At 39.9% G+C, this 17,421-nt stretch overlaps 1 protein-coding gene across 2 annotated transcripts in view; it reads left to right on the top strand.

Moving 5' to 3' along the window:
• LOC121642867 (protocadherin-1-like) overlaps positions 1-17,421 on the top strand; it is a 249,334-nt gene that overhangs the window by 79,463 nt on the left and 152,450 nt on the right. The gene's annotated exons all lie outside the window — the stretch shown is intronic.

Genomic DNA, 17,421 nt, shown 5'->3' with positions numbered 1-17,421 from the left:
CGTCAGATGCTGAAGAGCTGGACAGGACCTGGGCACAGGCGTCGGACTCTGAGGACCTGGAAAGGACCTGGGCGCAGGTGTGAGACCCTGAAGAGCTGGGCAGGAGCCTGGGAGCCGGTGTTGGAAGTTGCAGCACTGGCGACGTGGACCTCTGAGCTGGTGGCAACACCGGAAATGTGGACCTCTGAGCCGGTGGATACTCTGCAGACATGAGGTGTGGAGTTGGTGGAGACTTTGGAGACGTCATGTGTGGAGCCGGCAGTGACAGTGTAAAACGAGGTTGTCTACGGCCTAGTCTCCTTCTGGCGAACACCGTGGTCCATGCAGACCCCTGAGACTTGGGTCAGTCTGGAGGTGCCCAGATTGCCAGTCTGGACCCCCAAAATGGTGTCCTCTCAGGTGAACCCTCCATCTGAGAAGTACACCAAGCCAGCTCACCATTTCAGCCTCACCTGAAAGAGACGAGTCCATGCAAGGGAAATCATCCATCCAAGGATCACTCCCCCATAATCATCTCTCCAATACCGAAGATGGAATGTAGGGAGGACCCGTTGGGTTCATGCTGGGCCAGTTCTTTCAACATGCTGGGTCCATTTAAAGTCTGATCCTTCCTACATTAAATCAATCAAGTTACTTAAATAAAGGTTTATGTTACTGAGGAGAATTTACAGTTCCATATACTGTGAAGCTACTCTGTAGGCCCAGGGTGACTGCATACACATTGATTTGTCTTCCTATGCTTCTTGTAATATGTTTTTTAGCATGTTTTAGCTATTAATATTACTATTAATATTATTAGTATTTCCCCTAGTGGGCATGGAAAGTGGCTGAAGGTTCCGCGGGTAGGCTTATGCAGCCAATAAGAGCTGGTGGGGCTCCAGATGGAGGCCTGCAGGTCTCCAGTGGGCATAGAGGACCACTAGGTGTACTGCTGGAGGCCTTGGGAAGCCAGTGAGAGCCGCTGGAGTTTGTGTTGGAAATCTGTTGGTCATTCAGCTGGCGGTCCCACGGGTGGGCTGATGCAGACATGGTGGGCCGCAGGGTGTAAAGTTGGAGGCCATGGGTAGCCAGTGAGAGCTGCTGGGGCTACCGTTGGAGGTTAAAGCTACTGAAGATGGGAGTTGAAACTCTTTCTGACAGGGGACTTCACCAGACGTTCCCAGCAGACCCTCACAACACATTTGGATCTGCCAGGCCGGACCAGCATCCTCCATTACCATCTGAGCCAACACACTAACAGGTGGTGATCAGTTGACAGCTCCACCCCTCTCTTCCCCCCGACACAAAGTTCTGAGCCAATTTTGGAGACATTTTAGCTAATTTTGTCCACTTTACACAGGGTTGAATATTATGACACACCTAAGTTTAAATGGCTGCCATTCAAAAAGTATGGGGTCGATCGGTCCCAAAGTAAAGTCAATCTAGTTGTATCGGGTACCCGAACAACATATTAAAATTTCAGAACTTTGGGCCACCTACAAAGTAATTTTGTGTAAATCATTTCAGAGCAATACTGGGTTAGGGTCGATTGCCCTGACACCCTCTTGGCCTTTGCATACTCATTTGACCAAGTTTTTTTTTCTATACAACATGGAAAATTATTCTCAAAATTTGGGGTCTCTTGGGTCAAATGGTACCCTCAAATGGTATGTTCAAAAACTATTTTGGCATAACTAAGGCATTGTTTTGGCAAGCGGGCTGATTTTTAAAATAGGGCTTGGGGCATGCTTCTGTACATGTGCGCTCAATTTAAAATTTTTGAAAAAAAAATGGCTTTACTAGGCAAAAAGGGCTTCATAAAGGCAACACAAAACCGCCCTGTTTATTAATAACTCTAGATTGCTTTGACTTACCGGCACCAAATATATTTATGTGCATAATCAGGTCATTGCCACAAAGCAGTGTACCAAATTTCAAGTGTCTGGGTCAAAAGATGGCTTTACTAGGCTCAAAAGGACACCCTTAATTGAAATGACCTTTGCCCTAGATTAACCTTGCACTTGCAGGTATGCAGGAAATAAGGTGAGGGATGGGCATGAATCGGGTTTTGGAAACTCGTCATACTTAGATAAATTATACAGAAAAGTCCCCTGCTTGACTATACTTTATTAGATTACTTGCTGCTAGGAATACAAGGCTTAGCAATATGCCCTCAAAACCTATACTGAAGTATAGGACTGGTGTTATATGTTGAATATATACATTTAACAAATATATTTTTGTGCATGTACAATGTACAACATTCTTTAATAAATACCTTAGCCTTCATTCAAGATCATTCCAGTTTCATTACAAAAAAAACCAAAAAAACAAACAAAAAAAAATCCCAGATGATTAATAGAATAAGTTTAACAACTCAATCTTTATATAACACCTGAATGAGCAACTACTGCAAGGACCAAATAAGAAATTTTACTGTTACCAAATACAATATAAAATAAAATAAAATCTCTGGAAAAGAAGAAACATTCTAACTGCAAATGTGCAATAAAATTCAAATAATGCAACCAATAACCATAAATTACTTAATGAAATAAATATATAAATAAGCATATCTACAAAGATATCACGTTGTAAATATGATAATATATTAACTCAATTTTGAATTATGTTGAGATGTTAACTTATTCCGGTTATATGATTGGCATTTTGGTAGGCCAATAATATCACTTGATTTGGTTTAATCTAACCAATCAGTAGTACCTTGCAGGCCTCTCTGTCAGCCGTGGGCCTGCTACTGGGCTGTCTGCATCTTTCCAATGCCCATGCTACAGCAGGAAGCCAGAATTGCTCAGAGTCTTACTTGTTTATTATTGTGCTGTGAGGTTTAATTAAACTCTGTTGCCCTGTCAGAGGTCCAGACATTCATATTGTTAAATGGTGAGTACTGCAGATTCTGGAAACTTTTATTAAAAGCTTCATTTTAGATAATGAAAAAAAATGCAACAAAGTGTGCTAGCTGCTATGCTAATGATCACAATGTAAAATTTCATCAAGGTATATTACCACAGTTAGCATGTGGTTTAGGTGGAAATAATCTAAGCAATATGGATTTCTGTAGACTGAAGATTCATTAAATGCACTACTCTATTTGAGTTTGGACAAATGGCAAGCAGACAATGCTGAAAACTGTCCTGATTTAATTTACTCCCTGTTGTAGAGATTCTTTTAATTATTTTTATTTTATGGAAAATAAGCTAATGGTAGTTACAGCCAAGTACTTTTTAAAAAGCTGACACGCTAAACTTTAATCCTTAAATCAAAGTAACTTATTTTGAAAGCACTAAATGTTGATTTAATCCTAACTGTTTTATATACTAAATTTGAACCATAGCAACTTTAACCCGTTAAGCCCAACCCATGAAAAAATGAAAAGTCAATTTTTAAAAAATATGAGGTCTTTATTAGGCCCTTTAACAAAATCTAACAAAAAGAATTAACATTTGGAGGGGATATATAGTTTAAAAATATTATAATGTGGTTTTCTGCTTCTGGGTATCTATTAGGGGACAGAAGACAAGTATTAGATTGTGTTCAACAGGATTTTGAGCAAAGTTTGTACTATAATTTGAAGGAAAATGTCTCAGAAACTGTATGTGACAAATATATCACGTCAGGCTTTTATGGGTTAAATGTACAACAGAACAAATAAGTTAATTGTTATACCAATATCTAAGATATCATAGTTGGTATAAAATGCCATGTTGATGCTTTAGTCTGGATGTTCTCATGTGGCAATATGACCTATATCTATAGGTCATGGTTCGATGTTTCAGCCAAAAAATTTTCAAAAGGAGAAAATCCAATGAAAAGCAGAAATTCCAGTGAACCAATGGCGAGTCGACTCTACTGGACCTTGTGGAGGATAGTTCGCATTGCTTTCAACTGATAATCTGCAGCTGCTTCTTCAATACATGATATGGTAGGATGGATTATCACACAAACCCCACTGATAAACCCACAGAAATTAAATGTAAAGGCTTGACTTAAAGCAAATTGGATATTTCATGAATATTATAGTTTATTATTGTGAAATTTGAATTTGAAGTAAGTAAGTTTTACAAACATGTTCATGCCAATTTCCTTTAGCTTCATTTTTCAAATGTTGAACTCCTGCCATCCAATTCTTTCTGAAATCAGTCTATTATCTTCTTTACTGATGAATAGGTATTCTAACCAGATTATAATTGCATCAGCATTTAAAGGATATATACTACTACTATTAATATGGATGTCAACATTGATAATACAAAACTTTCATCATATATGTCCCGCCTTTTGAGGTGTTGTGCAAATTTGTTATGTTTATTTATTTGTAAGGAGCCTGTGACCAGTAGTGTATATGATGCCAAATGCAATGCCAGCATGTGGATTTAAATTTTGAACCAGTAGGGTCACAAGAGTGGGACTAAGCTTCCACAACTCTTGCTCATTGGCTGAGTGGAACTAACTCTAGACACTTAATAAAAATTTATGCTGCACAACAGTAATGGCATAACAACATTCTTTGGAGATAATCTGAATAAACAAAATCAAATGTGATGCCGACCGAAAAAAGAGGATCTTCTTTTTCTTTGACTGTTACTACAACATTTACAAGTAAACAAGTCCAAATATATAAATATAGCTATTTTAGGCCCAATTAGATGTCTGGGAGAAAAAGAAATAACTGTGATATGAACATTTCATTAGTAACTATACTGGAAACCACTACAGATTCTTTTTTTTTTTTTTTTTTTTTTTTTACAATAGTTCCCAAAGTCATTTGTTCAAAAAATGATTATTTTCTTACAGTTATTTCTATAAATGGGTTGCTTTTAAATTTTTTTTTAAAGAGTTGTCCAAGTATTGTACAAAAATGTTAATATATCACAGTTGCCAGTAGGGGGAGCCCTAGAGTCATATTGGCGAAATACATCCCGGCCCCCAGTAGGGGAGCTCTAGAGCAAAATCTGTGTGAATTTTCCTGCTGAAAAAAGCAGTTTTCTAGCATTCTGAGGACAAACTGTGAAACTTAGAGGGTAGCATCTATGTAGCATCAGGAAGTGATTTAGATGATGTCAAAGTGAGGTCCGGCCAAAATGTCCTCACTTTGTAAAAATGACCTCACTATGTTGGTTAAAAACTCACACTGGTCCTCACAATGTATTAAGTACAAGTACACACACACACACACACACACACACACACACATACCAACCTTCCCTTCACATCCCAGTGACACATGCTCTAATGAGGTGGTGAAAGGTGACAGAGTTAAAGGTTGAGCTCCGGCTCAGTGGTTGGCTGCCAGTGACGGATTCTTGTCTGAGCCAGGGGTCAAAGGTCAGTGAGCGGCAGACAGACGGGGTCAGAGGTGGACCGGCGAGACAATTGTGCTGTAAGGATATATATGCAGAGCTGAGCTGATGTCAGATCTGTTGGTTTTTCCACAAATTCCTGATTTGTTTTGGTCAAATTAAACTTTAAACAATATTTACACCCAAACACTCATGGTCCACTTGGTCAGGTCCACCTTTCTAGTTCTGGATTGGACCTCTTTTGCCTTCAGAACTGCCTTAAGCCTTGGTGTCATAGATTCAACAAGTTGTTTTTGCTCCATTTGACATAACGACATCACACAGATGCAACAGGTTTGTTGGCTGCATCCATGATGAGAATCTCCCGTTCCACCACATCCCGAAGCTGCTCTATAGGATTAAGATCTGGTGACTAGTCCAGTGAACTCATTGTCAGGTTCAAAATGATCTGAGCTTTGGGACATGGTGCATTATCCTGCTGGAAGTAGCCATCAGAAGATGGTACATGGTCAGCAACAATACTCAGGTGGTGGTTAAACCTTAAAACGTTGGTACTAAAGAGCCCAACGTGCACCAAGAAAATATTCCCCACACCATTACACCACCACCAGCCTTAACCGCTTCTAGAAAGCAGGATGGATCCATGTTTTCATGTTCTTTCCACCAAATTCTGACCCTGCCTTCTGAATTGGGAGCTGACATTGAGACTCATCAGACCAAGCAACGTTTTTCCATCTTCTATCGTCCAGGTTTGTTGAGTCTGTGTGAATTGTAGCCTCATTTTTCCTGTTCTTAGCTGACTGGATATTTTCTCTTCTCTGTAAACCCTAGAGAAGGTTGTGCGTGAAAATCCCAGTAGGTCAGCAGACTGTGAAATAATTCAGACCAACATTCATGCCACGTTCAGTCACTTAAATCCCCTTTCTTCCTCATTCTGATGTTCAGATTGAGCTTCAGCAGGTCGTCTTGACCATGACTACGTGACTAAATGCATTGAGTTACTGCCATGTGATTGGCTAATTAGATATTTACATAACCACACGTGAACAGGTGGACCTGATGATGATGTTGATGAGGGTGGACATTTTAACTTAGACATGCTGGTTTCATTACTTTGTGAGCTGGTTCTGTTGTCCTATTTTGAAGCGTTTTGGTTATCAGTCACTGTTTATTTCCCCACACTGATTTCTATTGCTGCAATTACAGCTTCAAAATCAACACTTCAGATTTAATCTCTTCTTTCTTTACTTAATAGGTTTTCGTGTTTTTAGCTCAAATAAAAAGAAAAAATGGACTATTGCTTCCATGTTAGGATGCTTTAGATGAAAAAAAAATGCAAAGAGGAGATGTGATTTTGTGACATGACGCATTAAAAAAAAGGGAAAAAGTTTCATTATCAAAAAGAGGGGATGTGGGTTGCAAACTGGGCAAGAGGCAGAAAAGAAACAGGAGCATCATGTGGTGTGATGTTTAAAGATGTTTAATTTCAGTTTTCTTTCATTTTCTCTCTCTGATTTTGACATTTTGACCTCTTCCTGTAATTAAAATACATCTTAATGTTGGGATTCCGGCTGCAGCAGCTTTTACTCTCTGACTTTCACGTTTCCACCAAACACTCTGCGATGCTGAGTGATGAAGCCTTGCTGATGGTCACATCAAAGGTGTTGGACGGGTTTGAGGTCAGGACTCGGGCCAAATTAAACTTGTTAAAATGTTTTTAGATATAAATGTGCTGTAGGGTTTTATTTCCTTGCCTGATAACAACCTCACATCACAGACGGTCAGATCCTTTAGAATCACAGGAAGCGAAGGGAAGCTGTTTTGGGTTTTGGATCAACTCCTTCTCAGATCCCCCAAAAGTCTGAATACATCTCTGCAGCAGCGTTAATGGGATGCGTTTGGGCCGAGCCTCCTGCACTTTCCATGGCAGTGGATATGTAGGATTTACAAGGACAACATGCACATCCATGGAGGTGCATCGGGCTGTCCGTCAGTCTCTCTCCCTTCTGACTCAGCACATTAGCTCCTCTCTCTGTTTGTCCTAACTGTTGCACGCCCTGCCATCCTGTCCTAACGGTGATCTGAGCAGTTTTCTCTGCAGGCAGGACTGAGTAAGCGAGTGGCGACCACGCCAGAGGGCGGAGCCTGTGAGTCACAGTGAGGGCAGACGTGACTCAGAATACTGTGGAGTAGTTGTACTTTCTGTCGTCATTTTCTCACTGAACGTAACACTTACTCTTTGGTCCCAACAGTAAGATTCACACAACAGATTAGATGTAGTTGGATCTGAGTCTCTGAACGCAGCAGCTGAGCTGAGAATGTGGTGATAAAAGAGCAATCTGAACAGTAACAACATGAGAGGAGCTCAATATAATAAATTTCACATTAATGAAGCAAACCTGCAGCTAACTTCACTCCATGGAGCTGTTAACTGCTGCCATTTACATTTTAGAGAAAAAAAATTATGTGCAAGTTACAAAAGTCTTCACAGAACTTGAGCAAAAAATCTTTTAAATGACTCCCCCAGAGCTTTAAATACAGCAACAGTGTTATTGATGGACTTCTGTAAGTCATTGTTCTTTAATTTAGTGTAATTTTCAGTCAGTAGCAACATTAGCCCTCCACTTTATCAGCTCCACCTTGCTAGTACCTGGTTGGACCCTGTTTTTTCCTTCAGAACTGCTTTAATTCTTACTGTCATAGATTCAACGAGGTGTTTTTGCTTCATCTTGGCATAATAACATCACACAGTTGCTGTAGATTTGTCGGCTGCACATCCATGATGAGAATCTCCTGTACAATCCTCCTTTCTTTCTTATTCTCATGCACAGCTTGACCTTTAGGAGGTCATCTTGACCACATTTACATTACTAAATGCATTAAGTTGCTGCCATGTGATTGGCGGATTAGACATTTGAATTTTTACTATGTTGAGCACCTGATGTTGTTGCTGTGATCGAACAGGTGGATCTAATAAAGTGGCCAGTGAGTGTACGTTTACTTGCACAGTAGTTTTCCGTTCCCCTTGGTCTAAATAAGACAGTATTCTCAAGCTTCCCTGTTTTGCACCTTAAAATCTTGAGGCATGAGAAACGCAGCCTGATGTATGAAAGCAAATCTGAAACAAGCAACTGGGTTCTCAAAAAAGAATCCCATAGTTGCTGTAATACAGCAGGTGGATCCAACTGATCTGAAACAGAACACATGATGTTTGTTATAAAGCCGCAGTGTGTGTGTTGTAAGAAAAGCTGCAAATAGTCTAATTTAATTATTGCTTCTTCTGATGTGACCTTTCAGAAACTCCGGACTGCATGGTCTTGTCTTATTCAGAGTGGGGTCTTCATCAAGTTAATATCTGAATTCTAGTGTGCATGAAAACACAACCAGTGTTTGGTTGCACTATGACAGATGTGTGTCCTTTCCATTTTAAGGCACATTTGCAATCATGCAAAAATGAAACCGCATCCAAATAAAGTCCAGTCTGGACCACATGCTGGTTTGAACACCAAACACATCCCCTTTCCTCCTGCTGCCCCTTCACCACCCTCCTCTTCTTCACCATTAACTGCCCAGCGACTCCCCAGCGTCTTCTCCTCTCCTACCAAATGGTTTCCTTTTATTGTTCAAAGCATTTGTTTCTCCACAGGCTGCTAAGGAGAAGTTAGCCTTTTCCTCCTCTTCATCTTTTTCAGTAAATTTTTCAACTTTAAAGAAATAAAAACCTGTTTCTACCCTAAGATCAGAAGCTAAGCAGAAAAGTAAAAAAATGAAGCTGCAAACTTAACAGAATTACTTGCATTTCACCAGAAGCTCAAAGAGAAAAAGAAACAACAGGTGGAGGAGGATTTGGCCTCTCACCATCCTCTTCCTCACTGGGAGACTCTCAGACAGGGTCATGTGACAAACTCGAGTGGCTGTTGTGAGGGATAAAGCTTTGCTTTAATCAGGCAGTGAAGCATCCTCAGCCTGCCTGTAGATTCACTCCTCTGAACTGAAGGACTGTGATTCAGGCCTGTTATCTCAGAGCGCTGCGTGCCAGCTCATTTTAAACGGCAAAGAGCGGCAACATGCATGGGGGGTGGAAAAGATTCTGCTAAGGCGGTCGGAGGTTGTGCACAGAGGTCACATCGCATCATACGAACTGCAGTTGGAAGCAGCCAGCTATGAAAATTCAGCTTGTAGCTCTCCGTTTGGGATCTTTGATTTGTGACAGTTGTGTCCATGATGTCTTTTTCTGAGCCTCATTTCCTTGTTTTGTTTCGTTAGCATGACTACAGGGCAGAAAGGGGGGGCTGAAGCCATGTCGAACCATGTAGAAATAATGCCTGACTGCTCTCTTGCTGGTGTAAAAGGAAGTTAAAGCTGTAGTTGGAGACATTCCCTGAATGTTTAACCTGATACTAATGCAAATGTGTGAATAGGAAATGAAGTTATGTTTAGACAAGCAGGTTAACTCGTCTGACGCTTCAGTATTTTACCCTCATCTATAGAATTTAAATGTATATATGTAAAGAGTTACTGGAGTGTGGATGGGAGAAGTTTACACACCCTCTTGGTGTTGTGTTGGTTGTGCATCATTAAAGTGGGGCATTAGGCCCTTTATTTGAGACCATTCACTTCCTGCAAATTTAGAAAACAAATGCTTGGTTCATGTTGTTGGCTGTAAGTCAGACTAACTTCCGGTGTTTTCAATTCAGTTACATTAGTACAATGCTAATTTACAACAAAGTCATCTAAAGGCCCTTTTATAAACACAATCCAATCCAAAAATGAAAAAAAAATCATTATATGATCCAGATTCTGCAAATGACGCAGTGTTTTTTGTCTTCTTGTGAACTAGGACGATGAATTGTGCAGCTGCTGTGTTGAAGCTGCTAAGGTGGTATCTGACAGCATTTTTTCTGCTAGATTTTGGAAAAGGGATGAAAGAATTATAGTTAGATTTTGAAGCGTATTGATATCCAATGAACCGTCCACACACTGACAATAAATAAATTATGCTACCATAACCTCCTTTTCATGTCACATGACCTGAGAAAAGCTCATGATGGAAAATGCAGAAAACCGAGCCAATGTGCAGCATTAGCATCGCTGAGCTAATGATGACCCACTCCACTAATGTACATGTTTCGGAGAGCTGGAGATGCTTATGTTCCTCAACACACACACACACGCATACAGACCCACACACACAGCTTGTCCTGTCCTCCTGCATCTATATTTAGCGGCCGTTCGATGCCCTCGGTGTGTCAAGCAGTCGATAAAATCAGCTGCTCGCCGTCGGACATCGTGTCTGAACCTGATCCCCACCACACCTCCACCTCTACCCGTCATCCAGCAGGAAGCGCTAGCTGGTGCTTCCTCCTCCTCCCCCCACCCACCCGCCTGAATGAAAAATGACAGAGTTTTCAGTCCACTCAGGTGTCGAGGTTTAATATCAGCAGAGTCACCTTCACACGGCTGATCAGAGCCGGCAGGCGGAGAGGTCAGAGGTCGCAGCGCATATCTTACAGAGCGCTGATCGATGACCAAACACCGTATCGGAGAGGTCAGTATAGCATGTAATTATTTTCTCTTTCAAATTCAAACCTTTTGAACAAAAAAACAAAACGTTTGGTTTGTTCTACATTTAAAGAATGGCATTTTTTTTTTTTTTTCCATTCCTGTTACAATCTGTGGATGCTTCATTAGTACTTCAACAAAATATGTTGCTAAATGTCTTTAAGACTCCACATATGATGTAATTAAAGGCCAATTTTGTTATTCAAAATAATTGTACATATGTTTTATGATAAATTAATTGTGGTCTACATCCACATTCTCAATTTAGAACAAAGCTAGAATGTATTCTTTAAACAATGCTTTTAGTCTAAATAATTCATAAATGTTGAGATTCAAATAAAAATTAATTGATTTATGTTAGAATTGCTTTATAATCATCACCTGAAACTTTATCATCCAGAAACACAACTGTTGTTACTTGGTTAGATTTAAACTTTTGGGGTTATGATAGAGAAAATGTCACACTTTGCCTTTACCAGGAGAAAAGTCCAACCTGAACCCAAGCTGGTGGTTTTGGTGCTTAAACCTAATCAGAAGGTGAAAGATTAAACTGAAGTAAGACAGTGTTGGTTCAGGCGCCATCGGTCACTGTGTAGTAGAGTGGTGGTGATCTAGCTATCAAAGTAGTCCTTAAACGTAGAAGAAAAAGATGACCACTAATCCTTGACCTCCAAAAGACAAGTGTTCATTACAAAACAAAGAAGTAGGGACAAGGGCAGCAGGCCTTAGTTTCATCAGTCAGAAACTGATTTTTATTATAACTTCAGGAGGGAAATGACAGAGAAATTCATGCTTGCTTATCTCCTTAATTTAAGTCCTACATTTACTGAATGTGAGCAGGAAAGGTTAAGGGTTATAAAACAATCTAAAGAACAAACTTTAGCACAAGTGAAATATGAGCTGTTAAAAGACAGCTCCAGATTAGATCAGCATTAACATGGCTGAATCATGTCACAGACTCTCATTATGTAAACTGAGCTGCACCAAACCACGCATTCTACTTCTGCAAAGCATTTCTGGGTGTTTTTATAAGCGGTTTTTCATTTCTAACACTTGTCATTCATCAACCCCTAAAGAGCATTTACCATTAGTTTTATAATTCAACAAAAATGTGACTTTAGCTTTAACCAAACAAAGAAAGGAATGTAATTTGTCAGACTGATGTTGACTGATAAGCCAAGCTGCCTTTTTAATTTCACCAACCGGCTTGTAAATCATGTATGTCTCCCTGTCAGAGAAGATCAAATGGTCCTGAGTGGATTTAGTTTTTAATGCTAATGGACATTCATCTCTCCTTACTTTCTTTTTTTCCCCTCGAAAACATCTAAGAGTGTATTGAGACCATCGAAAAGATTTGAAACGATAGTACATTGTGACTCTCAATGTACCAAAACAAACACTATGGACTTGGTCACAGCTGCTTTCATAGCTTCTGCAGATATTGATATTTGGATTTGGATGGTTAAAGATGACTCATAAATAAAATATAAATATAATTCAGCATACTTAAAGTGTTTGTTTTGAGTGCTTACAAGGCTAACAAGTCAAACAAGATGCAACACTTCCTGCAGCTGCTTTTAACAGAAGAGCCTTTTTCACACTAGACCGACCTTCTATAATAGACAGGATCAGGACTAACAGAGTGCCCTGTGTTGTTTTCTAGATTAAAGCTAGAGTCACACCCTTCTTTATAGACTTGAATCTTTTGTAACACAACAACGACTGCACAATTCACTTACTTTCATGTTATCTCTTTGTGAAGCTTTACCATTTATATAGTCAGGGTGAAAATTACGTTATTGTTGCTTTTATGTGCAGACTATATATGTTTTTTATGGTGGACAGTAGCATGAAACAGTTATTCTTCCTAAGCAATAGTTCTGGGATCAAACCACATTGCTTGCTTTGCGTCTTAAAGGTTTATGAAAGTGTCACTGGAACTGCAGTTACATTCAATGTTGTCACATGATCAGTATCTAGATGTAGCAGGGCCAAGAAAACACATACAGGGCCAGTAGTAAAGCAAGTAGGAATGCATTGTAACAGGAATGTGTCCAGTCTGGCTTTCATGGTGATTGGGTCTCAGCTGATTATGACTGTCTCATGGATGGACCACGTCCTTAAAGAAAAATCTGCAAAGGTCACCTGGGGGGTCCCCATAGTCCTCTTCAGTGCAATCAACTGGATGGGTGTAGGAGGTTTCAAATCATCCTACAGCCCACATTTAAGTAAAATGTGGGCTGTTCAGTCAAAATTTAAATTTTTAATGTCTAAATGTTCAACTACAGGCAGGTGTTATTTTAAAGCCCTAAGAAGGATAAAACGGATACTTCTTGTTAGCCAATCTAACAGCTAAAGCTACAATTAGCAGCAAATAGCAAGTGTCTCTGTTAGCTAAAACAGAACCATGACATTACTTTTCATTAAGATCTAATCACAATACATGGCGTGAGATTGAACCTTTTACAAGTGAAATGTGGGCTATTAAGTGGAAATTTTAGCGAATGAATACATTTTCTATTGCTGAACCTTTCATTGCAGGCAGGTGCTGCTTTATAGCAATAACAAGGATGAAAGTGATCCTTTTTCTTAGCATATCTATCAGCTAAAGTAACACTTATCAACAGCTAACAAGTCCTCCGTGTTAGCTTAAGCACTGCCATGATAACAATGTCCATGTCGACCAAATAAGTTATGTTTTATGTACAGTATGAACTATTTGTTGTTTGTAATTCTGCTCTTGTTTGACAGTATCAGTAGCAGATAGTAACACAAGTTCCACAGGGCTCAATAGAATATATTTTCTTTTTCTTTTTAAGGATAAAAAAGACATAAAACCAAAACAGACACGCAAAAAACACGCAAAACAAGATTTAGCAAAGCAGCAATTGTGTCCGACATCTAGTTGTTGGCTTGTTGTATAGAATCCTTAGGTCATCCTAAGTATTAATCCCTCTCTTTCACGTCATTTGTAAGGTCAGGGTTGCTCTCTGTGAGCCTCGGATGTCTTATTGTTAAGTTGACCTCAGTTAGAGCTGGCTTTTCTATTTGTTGCCTTTTCATTCTGCAAATTCATTGAGGGATTGATAAAAGTTTGTGTAGTTTGTTATTGATCAAAAGCCAAAGACCACCCATCCAGCATACAGCAGCAGGGACTCCAGACCCCTGCGACCCTGGGTTGGATTAAGTGGCTGTGGGAAAGTAATGGATGGATGGACCTTGATCATCGTGTCTGTTTAATGCTTGGTCCTTAACAAATAACCTTTAACTGATTCTGAATCGCATTCCTACTCCAGTCAGGTTCCTCAGTCCAGGAACTTGTAAAAGCTTAGTTCTGGGTTCAGTAGGCAGGCCAGGATGTAGTCTGTTCTGTTCTAGTCTATGATTCTGATCGATGGGTTGATGATTCCTCGTGTGCTTCGGACTCAGAACACTTTGTCTACTTTTTTCTCCTGCTTCTGTTTCCTTCGACAACCAAACAGTTATGCAGAAACAAACTGACCCACACACATACTGCATACTATCAGAGTGTGTGATTATTCTCATACACACACACACACACACACACACACACACACACACACACACACACACACACACACACACACACACACACTTGCACACACATCCTTTCAGTGGGTGTGTAGCAGAACCATCGCTGCCACCTTCACTTGTGTGGAGAATATGTCTGTCTCTCTGTGCGTATGTGCAGTGTGTGTGTCTGCGTGTGCAGCATCACCACACACATACTTAAGTAATTAATTTTCAACATGGCTGAGTTTTGCCTGGGCATGTGTGTGTGTGTTGTGTGCAGCTGTGTGCAAGGTAGCTGCCGTCAATACTAATTTGGTACGCGAGAAAACAAATGTATTTAATTCCTGGTTGTCTTGTCCTGTTTTCCTCTCACTCCCTCCATCTCTTTCTCTCTCTCTCACTCTGTATCCCTCCGTCTTAACAGCCCCTCGCTCAACCCTCCCCATGCCTTGCAGGCTGATAGCCCTCAGCGCTGCAAAGGGAATTTTAATGCAATGCCAGCTTCACTGGGAAGGAATGAATATTTAAAGCACTGAAACACTGACTGGAGCAATAAAAGGAGAAGGACATATCCTTAATTTGGAAAATACATACATACACAGACACACAAACATGCAGGAGTGTGTTAATGTGCAACACTAACACTCTTGTCTTACATCCCTCAAACCAGTTCAGCTGGTCTGACTGGAAATCAGTCTGCCTCTGTTTGTTTTGTCTCAGTGCCGCGTTCACGTCCCGTCAGAGTGCACGGATGAGAAAGGTTGTCATGGTTACGACTTGAAAGGTTTCATTTAAGACATGACACAACTCAGGATCACCCTCCTGCTTCTCTTTCCTAGCACTAGTGTCCCGTGCCAGATTCCACAGTGTGTGACTCAATGATCCCTGTTTCCACCTGATAACCACACAACAGCTCTGATCTCACATTCCATCTATCAACTACTGCCCTGCTTGTAGTTTGTGTGATAATTAAAATGACAGTTCATTGAGGGTTGCAGCATTGGTTTCTGCACAGCTCTCTAAAGGTTCCACATCATCATTTCAATCAGGTTGAGGTCTGTTGCATGAGAGCATTACAGCCAAGCTTTAGCTGTGAGACAGATGGACTCACATTTGACTATAAAATAATTTTCTATCCAGAGGAGTTCATGGTTCACTAAATAACTGCAAAGTATCCAGGTCCTGTGGCTTCAGAACAAGCCTAAATCACCAATCCTCCACCATGATGTGTTTGTGCTGATATGCTGTCTTTGGTTTTTTTGTGTGTGATGACCAAACATCTCCACTTTGGTCTGGTCTGTTCAAAGGACATTGTTCCAGAAATCTTGTAGTTTATTGAGATGCAACTTTGTAAACAGACTAAGTTCTTTTTAGAGGGAAGTCTTTCTCCTGCAACCCTTCCAAACAAATCATACTTGTTTAGTCTTGTTCTAATATACTTTGATGGACTTTAAAGGCCCTAGCCAAAAGAAGAAGACAACAACAGGGACAACAACTACAGAGGTGGCAGGAACTTTTGAAGAAAAGCTGTGTGAATGTGTTGGGTGGTTGCAAACATCTTTATAATGGTGCATTACTGCCACAAACTGGTCCTGAACTTGACGTCAGAACGTGGAAGTGAACTCTGAACTCTGAATGATGACCTCACAAACCTTTCCAGATTGATGGGTAGCAACGATCGCTCCTGTGATCAATGCTGATGTCTTTCCTCCTTGGCACTGTGTCAATACTTTTATTACTTGAATCATTTTATTTGAATTTCACTGCATTTAATTAGCACCTGGCTGACTTTTAGAATTTTTTTTTTTTCAAAAAGCAAATATTTCCAGTCTTCTAAAGACTTACTTGCTTTAATGGCATAATCATTGAATAGTTAATATGAGAGTAAATCTTTAGCTCAGTGCAGAGTGGAAAGCTGTGTAAGACGTTGCAAACTAAATACTTTTAAGGCTTGAAAATAGGTAAAAATAAGAGTTTAAGAGGTTTCAACAAACACGTTCTCTCAGAAATGTGCAACTGTTTTGCGCCTTTTTAAACAATTAAGAGAGCAGAGACATGAGATCAACAGGTGAGCTGAAATTGTTGTCTGTTGTTGTGGAAACGAGATCTGCTGGCGGTTTATTTTGTCCTCAAAAAAAAAAAAAAAAAAAAAAAAAAAAAATAGGAAAAGTGCCTTAGGCATTGCTTTCACCACAGACATGCAAACTGAACCCACCTCCTCTGCATTCAAGGCATTGGAATACTTTGGAGAAAAATAATTTTGAGTTTAGATGTGAGAGCTGTTTGTGGAGGAGAAAATGCTGGAAAACAGCAGGAGAGGGTGAGGGTGGGTTTAAACAGGTGAAGCTTCAGCTCCAAGGTATACCATATTCTTAACTCTCTGCAGGAAATTCATGTCAACAGAAGAAGTCCATGTTTTGATGAGATGTAAGGATTCAAACTTGGATGACTCTTATTTCTGACTGTCTGATGGAAAATAATTCTTCTCATGACCTGTCCTCAGTTGCCAGTTGCTGCAGCTTCTGTTTCTCTGTGGGAATATTTGTAGCTGAGTGTTGGTTTGACGATACCCGTGCACTGACCTGGAGGTTGAGTCAGTTCCCATGAAGAGATAAAAGAGAGGAAGGTTGCCTGACTAGATATCTGTATATGTTTGCATGTTTTGTTTTTTTCCAAATTAAAACTGCTTACAATAGTTTCACAGTGACTCATCCCAGGTGAGTTTAACTATGTGTGCTTGATGGACAGATAATGAAATACAAGAAAGCTGTTGTTGAGTTAGAATGAAGTCTGATGGGAAAAACTCTATGTGCATATGTGTGTGTCTTGTTACACTGCAAAAATGTGCCGTCTTAACATGAGTAAAAAAACACTTTCGACTAAAGTGACATTATGTGTCCAGGCAGTGAAATAATTACATTCGTTAAGATTTTCTGAAACAAGACAAACAGATCTAGACTTTAGAGAAGTGACAAATATATTAAAACAAGTTGTGAAACTTCCATTTCAAGTTCCTTAATATGTG

This window comes from Melanotaenia boesemani, chromosome 7 (assembly GCF_017639745.1).
Source record: "Melanotaenia boesemani isolate fMelBoe1 chromosome 7, fMelBoe1.pri, whole genome shotgun sequence".
Classification (NCBI taxonomy): Eukaryota; Metazoa; Chordata; class Actinopteri; order Atheriniformes; family Melanotaeniidae; genus Melanotaenia; species Melanotaenia boesemani.
The sequence above is the reverse complement of the archived record's forward strand: the minus strand, read 5'-3'. Positions and strand labels throughout refer to the sequence as shown.